Here is a 17,705-nt window from a genome sequence, read left to right as displayed (position 1 = left end):
CCCTACTGGGTCAACATGTTTCATAAGCAGTCCCCACTGCTTACTTGCCAGGACCTAGTGAGATCCCTACTGCACTCAAAATATATTTCTTGATGTATATATACTGTATTGCGATGCAAGCCAAACTGCGACGCAGAGAAAATGGTTGCGCAGACAACCCGCAGCATTGAAGTCTCAACACACGAGCAACCTGACCACTCAGCCTGGTTACAAAGCACGAAGCCGACCAGCCAGATGGTCGCACCGAGAAGTCGACCAGCCAGATGGTCCCACCACGAAGCCTACCTGCTGAACATCGGCAGAAGGGACCAGCACGAGGTCCAAGAAGCTCAGCACCACAAAGCCTACCTGCTGGACATTGGCAGAAGGGACCAGCACGAGGTCCAAGAATCTCAGCACCACGAAGCCTACCTGCCGGACATTGGCAGAAGGGACCAGCACGAGGTCCAAGAAGCTCAGCACCACGAAGCCTACCTGGTGGACATTGGCAGAAGGGACCAGTGCGAGGTCCAAGAAGCTCAGCACCATGAAGCCTACCTGCCGGACATTGGCAGAAGGGGCCAGCATGAGGTCCAAGAAGTTCAGCCAAGGCGTGGTCCGCGAACATGGACCAACGAACTTCAACGTGCTCATTGCACCATCAGGATTCAAGCAAGAATCGGCTTGACGGCTGAAATGCCAGAAACCGGTCCCCGTGATACACTGGGCCAGGGACAGACTAATTTGCATATAGCCAGGTTCTGAGCTGGGATGGGGCAGTGAGCTAAAAAACGGTGTTGGATTAAGCCATGATCTCTTGACTGGGTGAGAGTATTCTGCTTAATTCAGAAACTCTGTCCATCACCACCCCCTGTTGTTTAATTACCATGAAATTCAATGGCAGAGGTGGTGAAATGCTACGAGGGATCGAAAAGAAGCCTTTAACACTTTAGAGAATCTACACAAATAGGTACCCCGAGGATACATGAATGCTTACCATGTGGTGGACTTGGGCACATCCCTGAGCGTCTAAGTGCTAAGTCAAGGGATAACTGAGCCAGGTTTACGCTAAGAGCTCGGAGCAGCAGTGTCTTGTGAGCCTCAACAGACTGAAAAGAGAGTGTTGAGGAGCTGGAGTGACAGACAGGAGCTGAGAGGAACATTGAATCAGAAGGGGAGAGTCAATGCCTTCCACTTAAAGCCCTCTGTGCGAGACTCTTGGCTGCAGTGTTCATGAAAACAACCCGATTAAAAGGTGTGAATGTGTAGAGAACCGGGAGGTACCAAGGAAGAGGCAGACAATATGGAGTGACCTGATCCCAGCCCTCCCAGCTCTGGGCTACAATTGGCCCAACAGCTGGGGCCTCACCAGCTGACATGAGGACCAGCCAGCTTTGAGGTGGGGAATGAAGGCTGAGGTAGCACAGATGCGAGGCCGTGGCGCATGACTGACAGTAGGAGTACGATGAAACGAAGGGTTTGGTACAGCTTAGAAAACAAGCATTGGAAATGCAATAGGTCTCAGATTTATTTGAGTTAGAGCTATTGGCATTGTAAATGGCAATGTCTTTAAGCCATGTATTATGGAGTGTATGCATGTGGTGTGTAGTGGAATTATGTGGGTTGGATTGGAATTGTAGCAATGGTGGCATGCTGCGCTTTAGATGAATATGTTTAAAAGTAAAGTGCACCATACTGCGATTGCTACAATAGTTAATTGTGGATACGTTAACAATTGATTTGTGCACTGATGCCTGGTGGTGTGTGCGCCTGTAGAAATTGTGCACTGATGGCTGGTGGTGTGTGTGCCTGGTGGAAGCGTGCACTGCCGGCTGGAGGTGTGTGTGCCTGGTGGAAGCGTGCACCGACTGCTGGTGGTGTGTGTGGCTGGTAAAAGCGTGCACAGATGGCTGGTGGTGTGTGTGCCTGGTGAAAGCGTGCACTGACGGCTGGTGGTGTGTGCCTGGTGTCAGTGTGCACTGATGGCTGGTGTTGTGTGTGCCTGGTGAAAGTGTGCACTGATGGCTGGAGGTGTGTGTGTGTTTGGTGAAAGCGTGCACTGACGTCTGGTGGTGTGTGCCTGGTGGAATCCAGCACTGACGGCTGGTGGTGTTTGTGCCCGGTGAAAGCGTGCACTGGCGGTTGGTGGTGTTTGTGCCCGGTGAAAGCGTGCACTGATGGCTGGTGGTGTGTGTGTGGTTGTGTGTGTGGTTGTGTGTGTGGTTGTGTGTGTGTGGTTGCTTATGTGGTGGTGAGTGTGCGGTGGTGAGTGTGAGGTGGTGAGTGTGCAGTGGTGAGTGTGCAGTGGTGAATGTGCGGTGGTGAGTGTGCAGTGGTAAGTGTGCGGTGGTGAGTGGTGGTGAGTGTGTGGTGAGTTTGTGGTGGTGAGAGTGTGTGTGTGGTGGTGTGTGTGTGTGTGGTGTGTGTGTGTGGTCTTGTTTGTGTGCTGTTATGTGTGTGTGTGTGTGGTGGACTTAGTTTGGGTTTTTGTACCCTGCACACTCTCAAACTGCCCCTACACACTCACACACTGCTCACCCTACACACTCACACACTGCTCACCCTGCACACTCACACACTGCTCACCCTGCAGTCACACACTGTTCACCCTGCACACTCACACACTGCTCACCCTACACTCACACACTGCTCACCCTACACACTCTCACACTGCTCACCCTGCACACTCACACACTGCTCACCCTACACACTCACACACTGTTCACCCTACACACTCACACAATTTTCACCCTGCATGCTCACACAATGTTCACCCTGCACACTCACACACTGCTCACCCTGCATGCTCACACACTGCTCACCCTGTACGCTCACACACTGCTCACCCTACACACTCACACACTGCTCACCGTACGTAATGCGAAAAGACCTAGCTCTGCCCTTTGGCCTGTGTTGTAATCATATAGTAGGTTGTGAGTAGTTGCGCTTGATTGGTTGGGGCGTCCCCTCCTTGCTGCTCCCCTCACAGAGGTCCGGCTGCCTCCATGAAGCTCCCAAGACACGTGTTCAGCTGTTCTTTGTTTTAGCTCCTGTGTGTCAGTGCACCGTGTGAGCGCACAAGCATACCCTGCTCTCTCTGGAACACTCAAACTGCTGAGTCTCTCACTCTGCTGTCTCTCTCACTCTGCTGTGTCTCTCACTCTGCTGTGTCCCTCACTCTGCTGTCACTCTCACTCTGCTGTCACTCTCACTCTGCTGTCACTCTCACTCTGGTGTGTCTCTCACACTGGAGTCACTCTCACTCTGCAGTCACTCTCACTCTGCAGTCACTCTCACTCTGCTGTCACTCATGCAGTCACTCTCACTCATGCAGTCACTCTCACTCTGCAGTCACTCTCACTCTGCAGCCACACTCACTCTGCAGTCACTCTCACTCTGCTGTCACTCTCACTCTGCTGTCACTCTCACTCTGGTGTGTCTCTCACTCTGGAGTCACTCTCACTCTGCAGTCACTCTCACTCTGCAGTCACTCTCACTCTGCTGTCACTCTTGCAGTCGCTGTCACTGATAGTCACTCTCACTCTGCAGTCACTCTCACTCATGCAGTCACTCTCACTCTGCAGTCACTCTCACTCTGCTGTCACTCTCACTCTGCTGTCACTCTGCTGTCACTCATGCTGTCACTCTCACTCTGCTGTCACTCTCACTCTGCTGTCACTCTCACTCTACCGTCCCTCTCACTCTGCTGTCACTCTGCAGTCACTCACACTTTGCTGTCACTCTCACTCTGCTGTCACTCTCCCTCTGCTGTCACTCTCACTCTGCTGTCACTCTCACTCCGCTGTCACTCTCACTCTGCTGTCACTCTCACTCTGCTGTCACTCTCACTCTGCTGGCACTCTGCAGTCACTCTCACTCTGCAGTCACTCTCACTCTGCTGCCACTCTCACTCTGCTTTCACTCTCACTCTGCTGTCACTCTCACACTGCTGTCACTCTCACACTGCTGTCACTCACACTCTGCTGTCACTCACACTCTGCTGTCACTCATGCTGTCACTCTCACTCATGCCGTCACTCTAACTCTGCAGTCACTCTCACTCTGCAGTCAGTCACTCTCACTCTGCAGTCACTCTCACTCTGCAGTCACTCTCACTCTGCAGTCACACTCACTCTGCTGTTACTCATGCTGTCACTCTCACTCTGCTGTCACTCATGATGTCACTCTCACTCTGCTGCAAGCTTCCCTAAAACAAGTACAAAGCGTGCAGAAAAGGTATTTCACATATTCAACAATTGCAGGAAATGGAACAGCAGTGGACTGATGAGCAGTCCATCTCAGCAAACCAACTGCAGCAGCAGAGGTACAAGGTCAGGATTGCAGGAGAGGGGAGGCTAGGTGATGGCTGTGAAGGTAGGTATGGACACCCAAAGAGTGGCACAGGCTGTGCCCTGGGATTTGTCACAAGTTGTGGAGAGCTACAAGGGTCGGTAATAGCGGAGGAGAGGATGTGACACTGGCACAAGCCAATTGCCTCAAGGCAGAGGATAGTTGACTGCAAGGGAGACACCAATGCAGGTGAGACACACCTTTCTGCATGCACCACACAGCAGAGCAGGACCCTGGGATGGGAGCAATAGGTGAAGTGCACCTAGACAGGAGCTGGGAAAATCCACCTGAGGCTGGAACACTCAAGTGGTGCTCTATGGAAGTGTTAGGATAAGGTAGTTGATTGTTTGGTTGATGCCTAGTGCCAATGGAGTAGTTGAAAGGCTCCAAAGTGTAGGGCTGCTAAATAAGAGGCATACAACACTGGTATGGCCTTAGCGGCTCGGGACAAGGGATCATACAACATAAACGCATCCAGAGGGAGAATCCATACAGTCCGAGACCCCTCAGAAAGAGCCTACATCCCACCACCCTTTAAATAAGATCCCTGGCGGTTAGTAGGAGGTGTCAAAGTTGCAGTATATTATTCATTGCAACAATTTACTATTTAAACCAGGTATCTAACATAAAAGTATATTGGAGAGAACACTGGTTGAATTACCATTTCAAGACACACCCTTCTTTCACTCACTGACGACACAGAGCAGAGGTCCAATGTTGATTCATACAGGACTACTTTTCCTAGAATCCGTAGGACACGTATACACACATCATGTGACGCTCCCGCTCCGTGATGTGCATGCTCACACACAGGTGTGCGCAATGGCCTTCTTGAGCCAGAAATCCCTTTAAAACGTGCTGTTTTGACATTTGGCAATCCCAGCCATTAACAAGGACCTCCACGAAGTAAATGATGGAGCATACGGTTATGGAAGGGATGAAAGTCTGAAAAGAGACCCAGGTTCATGAACCTGTGTATAAACATCTCTACGGTGGGTACATTAACCCATCACAAACGCTATTTTACACCTCGTCAGCAGTCGGTCGGTAGACAATGAAGAAAGATTCCGAGCGGCGATGCCCAGCTGTTACCACGGAGTGCCAAGAAAATATAACCTCTAGAGGGCACTCTTGCTACATCAACTATCCGACTTGATTTTGATAGCTCAGCTTTTTACTATATAATCATTCACTTTGCAAATGAATTAATCTTTATTCAGGACGAAAGTCCTGCACACTGTCTATACAAGAACAAAGCCTTAATGTTTCATGTCAAGAGAGTGCTCCGTCTTAGAGCGCCCTTTTCCAGCATTCACCGTTATCATGGCAGATGAAGAGAGGATTTGCATGACTACAGGTACCCAGATGAACCGAGAGACGCTATGCAATGACAGTCACCCCGCTCGCAAGTGGTACGTGCGCTCACGCCACTGTGAGCATATGTTTTAAATTATCGCGGCTGTCAAGCGGCAATAATTCAAAACATATGGCCTCTGGTGCACGCAACAGACACCAATAGGCGATAGGCGGAGCTACGTGACCTTCTATGGCCTATTGCGTGTTCTGTTAAAAAACAGCACGCACGCGAAGGCCAATGAAAATGGACTTTGGAAATAACATGCACGAGCTGCGTGGAATTTCCAGGTCAATTTTCAAAACCGCCGGGAAAAGGACTCTCGCTGCGCGACACTGCATGCGCAGTGTATGCTAGGCCCGAGCCTTAAAAAGAAACATGCAGCAAAATAGCCATAAATTAGATTTCTAATTCAGATGAGCGTGGATGGAAAGTTCATTTAAATTTAATAAATAATGAAAGCCTGCTGGCCCCCTAGCTGGAGGCTCTAGTTTATAGTCGGGTTTACAGGTCGTCCAGTAGATGTGCAGCACTGCCTGGCATCACAGGTGCTCAAAGATCACAAGCGCCCCGTGTGCACTCTCGCATTTATATGGATGAATATTGTTCACTCTCTCAATCATCCGTGCTTTGCATGAACCTACATTCTCTCATGTGCACAACAGCCTATCAGAGAAGAAGAGGCTTCTTTTGATTTCAAAACAATGGGATATTATCAAGAAAAGGCGATAATTATCGCTAACCAGAGTTAGCGCGCCTTTTCTTTTCACCTTCCTGCTTATTTTATCTCTGGACAATTTAGACGGTGAGGGAAGCTATCGCCTGTTAGCGGCATGTTGGTAATACGCCACTAACACGGCGATAGTTTCCCACGGTAGACGGCAATAAGAAAAGGTGCGCTAACTGCGATTAGCGATAATTATCGCCTTTTCTTGATAATATCCCCCCACAACTCCATGCCCGGAACACTACCTACAGATAGGCAGAGAGGATAGGTCCTGAACGTGAAACCGTGCTGGACCAAGTGAGTATTAATTTCACAAAAAATACTGTCTTACTGTCCACGGGCTCCTTTATAGACTTACCTGTTCTGTTGACTTTTTATATTTTCATTTAGCACAGATAGGACGCGGTCCTCTGCCTCGAGCTAAGCGGCAATATGCACAACACCAGATGGGTAATATCACTACTGCACCCTCAGAGGGGATATTACACCCACAGGACTGTGGGAATATGTGTTTGTGTTGGTCATTTTTTTAACGGTGTACAATATTATGTGTTGCTTTACTGACCTGATTCACAATGTGTTTTTAATAGATTCATGAGGTAGCGACGTTAGAGCACCCACCATGTATGATTGAATGTAATGTTATGCCAAAAGAAACATTGTTTACATGGAGCATAAACCTCTCAGCCTTAAGGAATACTCTTGTACATATTGATTCTAAACCTCTTTTTCATTCCCTGTTTGCTTAGGCTGGATTTAGAGATTTAGATTCAAAATACACATAGGTATGGTGAATCCACTTGTTTCCTCATTTACAGCTCAAATGCATATCCCGCTTGAGTGTAGGGTAGAGTTTTATGTTCTGGTCCTGAAGAAACGCTACGAATCCCATTTGGACTATACAGGCATGAAACATGTCGATCTAAGTATATACAAAAAAAATAATATTGAACACTGTGGAACTGTCACGACTCAAAAGTTTCCAAATGGCTGAACTCACATCTTTGTTTATAATCCTACCAAGGATACCGCTCGATAAAAAATTATGCAGAACACCTTAGGTAGTTTTAATACACTACTACACACACTACCCTACGTTCACCAAGAATGGCAAAAAGATCTCCGACAAAGAATCCTCCTGCGAGGCCCGTGGGGCATTGCAGTGCTGGCACCATGAGTAGCAAAATCCCAATGATGAAGCATGACACCCATTTGCATTTGTGAGGGCTTCATCTTCCAAAGAGGAGGACTCCCCGGAATTAAATAATATTCAACCTTACCTTTCTTCTACTTCCCCACTTCAGGAACAGTCTCCCTATATTTGTATGATCAATGTAATTTCTGCTCTTCCATTCATGGATAAAACGCTTTGTGTTTTGTCAATTCCTTTGGGAGGCCAAAGAGCCATTCAACCAGAAGAGTAGCTGTAAGTCGTCTGTATAGTTGTAAATTGTGCAGTACATATTCTTTAATGCTGGATGAGAAGACGGATATAGATCTTAAAAAGATTTGGAGAACGAGAAGAGTGTTGTGGTACCCCACATTCCAATTACACTTCTGGCTTCTTGAACAGTGTAAGCCAGACTGTCTGGGTGCAGGTCTTCAGGAAAGATTTTATCCAGTTCAGAGTTGAACTGTAAAGTTTTGCGGCCTTGACACGGTCCACCAATATAGTGTGGTCGACTATGTCAAATGGCACTGATGGATCCAAGAGAGCCAACAAATCCAAGTGGGTTATTCAGACAACTATGCCCCCTATACACCTGCATTAGTCTCCCAAAGTATGCTTGAACAGATTCTTTGGCTCTAGGGATGTTCAAGAAATCTAGGGCCAATTAATTTCCTTTTGTGGAACCTTAGTCCTAAAATGAGCAATGCCTACGTCCTTCTTAGTTTTGATCAATGCAGTCATGTTTGTTACTCAACACAATAAAATCCTCCCACAAGACCTTTGAAATGGTCACTATTTGCTCTGAGTGTATCACTTATCAGCATTTTTTCTCAATCTGGAGAGAGAGTGAAATGGAAAAAGTCTGTCTAAGATCAGGGGACATGTACGTATGCTCTTCCCTGGAACTCCCTCAAAGTATACTCCTTTTCTACTCTCTGTGTGACTTCTCCCTCATCATTCCCTGTATCTTCTTTCTTCCATTTTACCTTTGACCATTCCTTCATATTTTGGAAATCTTGTTATTGACATTATAATACACCACATTACAAACATAATTGAGCACTGACATTGAGGCAATGAAGTATACAAAGTGATTCTCTGCTGTTAATACATTACTTCCTTCTAACTACTTGAATCGATCGACAATAATGAGGGGTACAATGAGACCCTGTCAATATTCTTTTGGGCCTGTGGAGGTGAAGTAATTACAAATGCTACCTCTATATGCTTTACATTTCACCCCCCATTTGTGAGGGTAGTACCTGCCTTCATACACAACTCGCTCGGCAACCATACACCAATACGCATCCCATTTCCAGTCCCCTAACTGTGTGCCTGTTCTGCTCCCATTCTCAGATAATATGATAAAATGTTCCCACTCCCCCACAGCCTATCCGGCAACTCTCCGCTACCTCTCTACCCATATTAATTAGGGTTGTCTTGACGCAGTAGGATTGATGCAGAATTTCTAATTGGATTAAGCGGAAACCTGCCTGAATGCCCACTTCTTTTAGAGACATCAAATCCTCTGCCCATTCGTCATCTTGCCATGTTCCTAGATCCTGGGCCGATTGCTCCCTCAGGTGCTGCACGGTATCAGGTAAGTTATTATTTTACTTTTTGTATGTGAGGGACACAACTTTCCATGGCATGTATGCATCAATTAGCCAGTCTTCTAGAAGGGAAGATTCAGGGAGCTCTAATCCATTTGGAAGCAGCGCTTTAATTGTGTGTCATATTTGCAAATAGTGGAATATCTCGGTGTGGGCTAATTGATAGTTCTGCTGTAGATCTTTGGCCTTACCTTCTTCTACCATAACTCCCTGAAGTTCTCCACATCACTCCACTCCCTGATGCACTTGATCAGTTCCTTCATGTGCGTCTTCAAACTCTTCAGAATTACCAATATCAGTTCCTTGTCACCCATCATCATCCTATTGTTCTTGGGCAATTTCTTTCTTTGCATCAAATCAAATCCACATTCATCTGCCACTCTCTCTATTCTTGCATGTGCCTCTCACACTGCCCTTTCAGACCCTTAACTAAGGTAAAGCAACTCATTCTTATTATAATATGCCAAAAAAACAACCTTACATTACCCTTTACAATCTCTTCCAGCTCATGCTTCAGTTGAGCAACATTAAGTCTTTGCAGGATCTGTTCTTCATGTTGCGGGGTAACTTGTGGAGTTGCACTGGTTTTGATACCTACTGTAACAGGAGTTCTTAAGGACTTTTTCTTCTGAGTGCCTGAATCTAACATACTGGATACATCTATTGAGTTCAGAGGGAGACTTGGAAGGTTATAACTCTGTGATGTGATGTGATGTGCTAGTAATTGTTGTAATGGGGGTGATACTTGAGTTATTTGATGATTGTGACTTATGCAATGAAACAGGTGTAGAGGTCTGGACTGGAGATAGTATTCTCATTATAACTTCTAGAGGGGTCATGATGATCACACCATTTTCAGTAGCTGTCTGAGCTGTAGCACCTGGTGTTGGTGCTGCATTATATAGGGGTGATCTTATTCTGAGGATTTCATCTATAAAGGGGTCCTTCTCCTCAATCTCAATTTCTATCTCATTCCTAGGTTACTTTTAATCAATAGGTTTTTCCTTCTCTGTTTTCTCACTCTCTATCATTGCGTAAGATCCTATTGTTTCGATCACTTCCTCCCTCCATCTCTTCAGTCGTTTATCATCCTGGGTGCTTACCTACGAATAAACCTTATCATGGACCTTTAATGCAAATTTATTTCGCTTCTTTTTGTTTGCAACCTATTCACAGAGATTCAGGGCCCGCACATTCTGTGGGGCTAGGATGTAGCCTTAAGCCATACAATCTCCTACTCAAGTTTTCTATTTTTGGTATGTCGAAAGTGTCACTTAAACAAATATTACAATTCCGAAGAACGCTTTAGATGCAGAGAACAAACTCAAGGAGAGGGAGGGGCCATTCTATTGGCCCGTGAGTGAGAAATCACCTTTCTCCTTACATGTGTGGCAACCAATGAAAATCGAGGTTTTAAACTTATAAAGTACCACCATGTAAAAGCTAAATGAATTTATGAAGCAAGCAGGAAGAAGGCCTATTGCCGAACCGCGTCCGTGCCAGTAAATTTCATTGTGTAATGTACCCCCCGAGTGCTACGGGTTTCTTTGAAACTTCGACCATTGATTATTTCATGGACCCACCTCCATGTTTGTGCGCACCAGTCACGAAGCAGTGCAGCAGCGCCTGAAGGTGGACCTTGGAGCAGCATCAGTACATGGCGCCGTGCACCACCTTGAAAGGATTGTTGACACCAGCGTCGACGCTGTCGACAGTCATAGAGACTGTAGGAGACACGGCTATCTACCGACTCCTGCGCTACGTGCCACGAAGCCTTCACGGTTGACGAGGGGTCCCAAAGCAGGAACCACCGCAACAGCAATAAGCGGACTTTGGAATTCCCATGTGGGGGTTCAATATGGAAACACATTGAAATCGAGGTTTTAAACTAATAAAGTACCACCATGCAAAAGCTGTATGAATTCATGAAGCAAGCAGGAAGAAGGCTTATTGCCGAAACGCGTCCTTGCCAGTAAATTTCATTGTGTAACGGACCCCCCCGAGTGCCACGTGTTTCTTTGAAACTTCGAGCATTGATAAATATATATGTGTGTGTGTGTGTCTGTGTGTGTGTGTGTGTGTGTGTGTGTATTTACATGGTTTTGTTTTTTTTAGAGGAAAAAAATTGCGAAATAACATTTGTATAATGAGGTAGCATACACAAACAACTTAGAACAATAGAAACAGACCAAAATAATTACCAGGGCTAATTACATCAAAATTTACATTAGAATACAGCGAGTCATGAGTAATACAGCAAGTGTGGATGGTAAAGGCTAAAGACGGAGGGGAGGAAGCTGGAATGGCGGGACACAATGGAAGGGGAAGGGTGAGGAGGAACTGGGTAAGTGTAGGATGGGGCTATAAGGGGATTTAGTTATATGAGAGGGGAAAGGTAGTTAAATAGGGTAGTTATAGGAAGAGGGGGTAAGAGGAAGTCAAGTGATCAGTAAGGGGATCCCTAAACAGAGAGACGCAGGCTGAGACTGTAATGGGACTTAGTGATATAAGAGGGGAAAGGTAGTAAAATAGGGTAGTTATAAGAAGAGGAGGGGAAGAGGAAGTCATGAGATCGATAAGGGGAACCCAAAACAGTGAGAAGCAGGATTGGGAATAGTGCCAGATGTATGGATTAAGGACCCCAGTATTTGTTGTGAAGGTGCAGTTTCAGGGCTTTTTTGATGCTGTAGTAGGAGGGGTTGCAGCGTAATTCTACAGGGAGGGAATTCCAGAAGGTAGGCATATTTCCAGAGAAGGAGCGTGATTGTTTGGATTTCTTATTTAACAGAGGGGGAATGAGAGCGAGTGTGTAGGTGCTCCTCAAAACCCTAGAGCCGCCGGCTTTGTTTAGTTTGTCCGAGTGGTACCGCAAGGTGTTTTGATGAAGGGCTTTATGCGTGATACAAGCAGTTTCATAGGTGGATCTGCCTTCAATGGGGAGCCATTTGAGGGATTTGATGGCATGGGAGATGTGATCGAACCATTTGCAATCTGTGATAAGCCTAGCAGCAAGGGTGAGAACAGATTTGATTGGGGCTAAGTAGATTTTAGGTGTTCCAACAAGGATGCCGTTACCATAGTCGACTCTAGATAGGACAAGTGATTGGACAACTAATTTAAAGTCATCGGCTGTAATGAAATGTTTGATTTTCTTGAGGTGATGGAGCATGAAGAGAGCGCCCTTTGTTGTATTTTTTATTTGAGAAATAAGACTAAGGTTCTGGTCAATGTTAATCCCGAGGGATTTAACTGAGTTTGAAATGGTAAGAGAACAGTTGAGAGCTTTAAGGTCATAGATCCAGGCTTGGATGGGAAGCAGGTTGTTTGTTGGCAAGAAGAGGATAATTTCGTTTTTTTTTCGGGTTGAGTTTGAGGTGGTTGAAATGGAACCAAGATTGAATCTTGATCAGGGTGTCATTCAGGTATAGGATATGAGAACATGATTTAATATTGCAGTCGATTTGGGTGTCATCGGCATAGAGGTGGAAATTGATTCCTGCTTGCTTAAGAATGAGGGTGAGCTGTTCCATGAAGTGGTTGAAAAGAGAGGGAGAGAGTATAGATCCCTGGGGGACACCAAGGGAGACAGGCCTAGGTTTAGAAAGGCAGTCTAGAATTGTAATTTGTTGGGTTCTGTGTTGGAAAAAGGAGGCAAACCATTTGAGGACTTAGTCATCAAGGCCAAACTATTTTTGAGAGGGCTAAGTAAGGCAGAGTGGTTGACAGTATCGAAAGCCTGATTGTAGTGAGTCCAACAGATTGAAAGTGTCAATGTGTTTTTCCAATTGAATCAGGGCACATTTTTCAAGGGCTTTAGAGAGAAGCTGGAGGTTAGATATAGGATGGAGATTATTAAGGTTGTTTGGATCAGCTTGAGGATTTTTGAGGATGGGAGTGATTTGTTCAAGTTGGAGGGAGACAGGGATACAACCTGTAGCCAATGAGGAGTTGATGATAGTTGTCCAATAGGGAGCAATGATGTGTTAGCAGGGAGAGGGTCTCTGGTGTGAGAGGAAGGTTGAAGTTGGTAATGATGTTAAGGACATCACGTTCGGTAACTGGGTGGAAGTTATGCCAAGAGGCATTATTTTTTAGAAGGGGGTAGGTGGGGTTGTGTTCAGGCGGGGAAATGACGAGAGGGAGGAGAGAGGCGTCAGGGGGAATAGTAGATAAGGGGAAATCTTTGGGGGAAATGTCAAAGGGGGTAAGGTACTGTGAGGGAAGGGGGTTAAGATGAAGGATTGATCAATTTTGATGATTTTTTCAGGGAAGAAGTTAGCAATTTCTTCACAGTTCTCAATTGAGGTCTTCAACTTGGGGGAGGCGGGGGTGGAGAAAAGAAATGAAAAAAATATTTGATAAAGCGCACTGCGGCCAAGCGGCTTCCTGGCGCTGGGGACCTGATCAAAGCTCACAGAGGGAACCCAGGGAGACTAAGAGGGGAATGCCTGAGAGAAAAGAAAGGTTTTGAGGGCTTTGCGGAAGTGAGTGTAGATGGGGATAGAACGAATGGAGAGTGGAAGACTATTCCAGAACTGGGGGGCCAGGACTGAGAACCGGGTGCCCTCTGTTCTGGATTTGCGGAATCGGGGGATATGCAGAAGAGAGAGGGAAGAGGAACGAAGAGTGCGGCTGGGGGCATGAGAGGAGATGAGAGAGGTGATGAACAGGGGAGCAGAGCGGGAATGAGCCTGAAAGGCTAGACAGGCCAGTTTAAAGAAAGATCTGAAATGGACAGGAAGCCAATGAAGGGACTTGAGAACAGGGGTGATATGAGAGGATTTAGGGAGGGAGAGGATGAGGCGAGCAGCTTGGTTTTGAATGGCCTGGAGACGGCGGGTTTCGTAGGCGGGTATTCCCACGTACAGGCCATTCCCATAGTCGAGGCGGGAGGTGACAAGGGCCATGACTATGGTTTTGAGTGCGTCGATGGAAAAAAAACGCGAAATTTTCCGGATAAGACGGAGGGAGAGAAAACAAGAAGACACAACGGAACTGATCTGACTGTGCATGGATAAGTCATGGCTGACTTTGATACCAAGGGTACGGACAGAGGAAGCAGGCAAAGGGGGGGACCAAAAGAAAGGGGCCAGTGTGCGGGAGACCAAGGGTTCGAGGGACCACCAGTGAGGACAAGTTCCGTCTTGTCAGGATTGAGCTTCAGATGGTTAGCGCTCATCCACTCAGAAATAAAAACTAAGGTGGAACAAAACTTAGGGAGGGAATCAGGGGTAGAAGAAAGATCGAAAACGAGCTGGAGGTCATCTGCGTAATTGTACACTGATACCCCCAGCTCAAGAAGGGAAGTGATGAGGGGATGGATGTAAAGATTGAAAAGAAGGGGGGAAAGAGAGGAACCTTGGGGAACGCCGCAAGTGACCGGGCGAGGAGGGGCAGAAAAGCCGGAGAGGTGAACCGCCTGGGACCTGTCCCGAAGGAATGACGCAAGCCAAGAAAAGGCCACGCCCCGAATGCCCGCTGCGCTGACACGGTCGAGAAGGATGGAGTGGTCAACCGTGTCAAACGCAGCGGACAGATCGAGACGGACCAGGGCTTGGGGGAGGTTAGAGTCGGCCTTCCCCTTAAGTTCGTCCAAGACTGCAAGGACCACCGCCTCCGTCGAGTGGCCCGGGCGGAAACCCGCCTGATGGGATGCCAAGAGGCCGTTCTCCTCGATGTAAGAAGAGAGGCAGGAGGTGACATGGGCTTCCAGGATCTTGCCAAGATAAGGAAGGAGGGAAATGGGTCGAAAATTAGAAGGGAGAGAAGGATCCAGACCGTTTTTTTTTAGGATAGGGAGGACTATAACGGATATAAAAGAAGAGGGGACAGAACCAAGAGCCAGAGAGGAATTGAGAAGAGCAAGAGGGGGGCGGGACAGTTGGTGAAGAGAGTTTTAAGAATGCGCGCCGGCGCGCAGTCCGCGGGAGAGCCAGATTTAACTTTGATCAGAAGTTTTAGAAATAAATCAGGGGAGATAGGGGGGAAGAGAGCGAAAGAGGAAGGGGGAGGAGGAAGAAGACAAGCGAGACGGGGTTGAGGCACAGTGGGGATGTTGGCTTTAATCTTCACAATCTTGTCGATGAAGAAATCATTAAGTGAGGAACAGAGGGACTGTGAGGGGACCAGACTAGGGGTGGAGCGATCAGAGGTAGCAAGATTGTGGACCAGGGAGAAAATTTCACGACATTTATTAGCAGAGAGAGCTACTCTCTCAGTGAAATATGCGGTTTTAGCCACTAGGATCGCTTTTTTATATTCAGTGAGAAGTAGTTTATATTTGGCGCGCAAAGAGGGACAGTAATTCCGTCTCCAGTGGCGTTCCGACCGCCTGAGGTCGAGTTTGAGCTTTTTAAGCTCTGGAGAAAACCATTTGTGCGCATCGTAGGGGCGGACTACCTTGATCTTTCTAAGCGGGGCAACTAGATCACACGAAGAAGATAGCCATATGCCAATGGCGTTGACCTGGGATTCGAGAGGAGGATCAGTAAGGTCTGGGGCAGAAGAAGCCAAGGAGAGCGAAAGAGAATCAAGGTCGGTCTGATTCCAATTACGGGCTAAAATGTTTTTCGGAAGAGGGGGCTTGTCAACCGCGCCCAAGTGAATAGAGAAAGAAATAGTAAAGTGATCAGACCAGACACAGGGGGATATGGAGGGAGGTGAAACAACAGGACGTGAGGACCAAATTTGATCCAGGATGTGACCCTGGGCGTGGGTAGGGACTGTAACATGAGATGTAAAGTTTAAGCACTGGAGGGGGGCAGAAAAATCTTTAGAGGGAAGATCTTCCCTAGGATCGCCCGGCCAAAAGTTAAAGTCGCCGAGCAGAAGGACAGATGAGTTGTTTACCACCAGAGTAGCCAAAAGGTCCTGAAGGGAGGCTACAAAGGAAGGCATAGATTGGGGGGACGGTACACGAGGACAACAGTGAGGGGGGAAGAAAGGTTGAGGGAGCGGGCCACCAAGTAGTCCACGTTGGGAATGGGGGGGGTCAGAAGTTGAAATTTGAGGGTAGACCGAATGATCATCGCCACACCACCCCCAACCTTACCGTCCGGCCGGTCAGCTCGGAGGGCGTAGTGGGTATCGGGGAGAATGGCTAAAAGATCGGGGAGGGAATCGGCGGTGAACCAAGTTTCGGTCAGAAAAAGGAAGTCTGGGGAATCGGTGGTCAAAAGGTTAAAAAGTGCCGTCTGGTGTTTGACAGCAGAGCGGGTGTTGAGCAGATAAGCGGAGGCTACAGTTGGAACAGGGGGGGGATGGGGGACGGGGGGGTCAATAGTGGGAAGGGTGGGGCAGTGAGAGACTGGGATTGGGTGGGAAGGGGAAGAGACGAAAATGCCAAGTGTGTCAAGATGACACAGAAGTGAGGGGGAAGGTGAGGGGGCAGCAGAGAGAGCCATGAGTTGAGCTGTAGTATAAGCCAAAAAAGGAGCAGAGTGTGTGGCCCCTGGTCCCAGCCCGTCGCGGACGGGCGCAGACTGGCTTAACTTAGGCGCAACTTCGGCGCGCCTTTGTCGCGCCCGCTGTGCTCGTCCGCTGAGCGGCCGGGGATGAGTTACCATAATGTAGGGACACATGGGGAGGAGGATCAGGGGGGCGTGGCAGGGAGGGAGGAGCCAAAGAACTGCAGCGCAGAGCCCAGACCCGCCCAAGATGGTGGAGCCGCCCGTCCCACTCCGATAGTCTGACAAGGAGGGGGCGATCAGCGGGGGCGGTCTGGGTCGCGTGCAGGAGAGGGGGCAGCCAGGGAGCATCAGAGCGCTAGGTCCAGAGCGCTAGCAAAGCAGTGCAGGTAGGCAAATTAAAAATGTCACTAAAAAGAACGTTGCTCCTGGAGAAGCCTCGGGAGGTCTGGAGGTTGAAGCAGGGTAGGCATGCGATCAGCCGACTGCCTAAAGTACTTTGCCAGGAGGGAGGAGCCAAAGAACTGCAGCGCAGAGCCCAGACCCGCCCAAGATGGTGGAGCCGCCCGTCCCACTCCGATAGTCAGGCAAGGAGGGGGCGATCAGCGGAGGCGGTCTGGGTCGCGTGCAGGAGAGGGGGCAGCCAGGGAGGATCAGAGCGCTAGGTGGAGGCTGTTTGGTTTTTAACAATGCTGTACAATTCCCTGGGTCTATTTTTGGCGCAATCCAGTTGTGAACGGAAGAATGAGGCCTTTTTGTTGAGAATTTGTTTTTTATACTTAGACCTAGCAGATCTTAGGAGGGTCAGATTTGTGGGGGATGTGAACGTCTCTCCCTTCTCCCAATTAAGGTCAGCATTGAACCAGGATTTGGAGGAGGTGTTTTTTTGTGTTTTTAATGTTGCTGGGGCAATTTGGTCCAGGATCTCAATGATGGTTTTGTTAAAATTATCATTGTTTTGATATATATGTATATATATATATATCAAAACAATACCCTTTCAGACATCGAGTGATGCATAAATTATGTAAACAAGAAGCAAAGAACTCGGGGTAGTTCTCAAGTTTAGATGGAAAGCAGCTCCTATATAGAGCACTCTCAACACC

General features: G+C 47.7%; 1 protein-coding gene and 1 pseudogene across 1 annotated transcript in view; one reads left to right on the top strand and one right to left on the bottom strand.

Moving 5' to 3' along the window:
• Positions 1 to 17,705, top strand: part of RGS9 (regulator of G protein signaling 9) — a 956,925-nt gene that overhangs the window by 924,881 nt on the left and 14,339 nt on the right. The window lies entirely within an intron of this gene.
• LOC147702310 (uncharacterized) lies at positions 15,151 to 16,773 on the bottom strand (annotated as a pseudogene).

Source organism: Lissotriton vulgaris, chromosome 7, assembly GCF_964263255.1.
Source record: "Lissotriton vulgaris chromosome 7, aLisVul1.2, whole genome shotgun sequence".
Classification (NCBI taxonomy): Eukaryota; Metazoa; Chordata; class Amphibia; order Caudata; family Salamandridae; genus Lissotriton; species Lissotriton vulgaris.
This window is presented reverse-complemented; position numbering and strand designations above follow the sequence as displayed.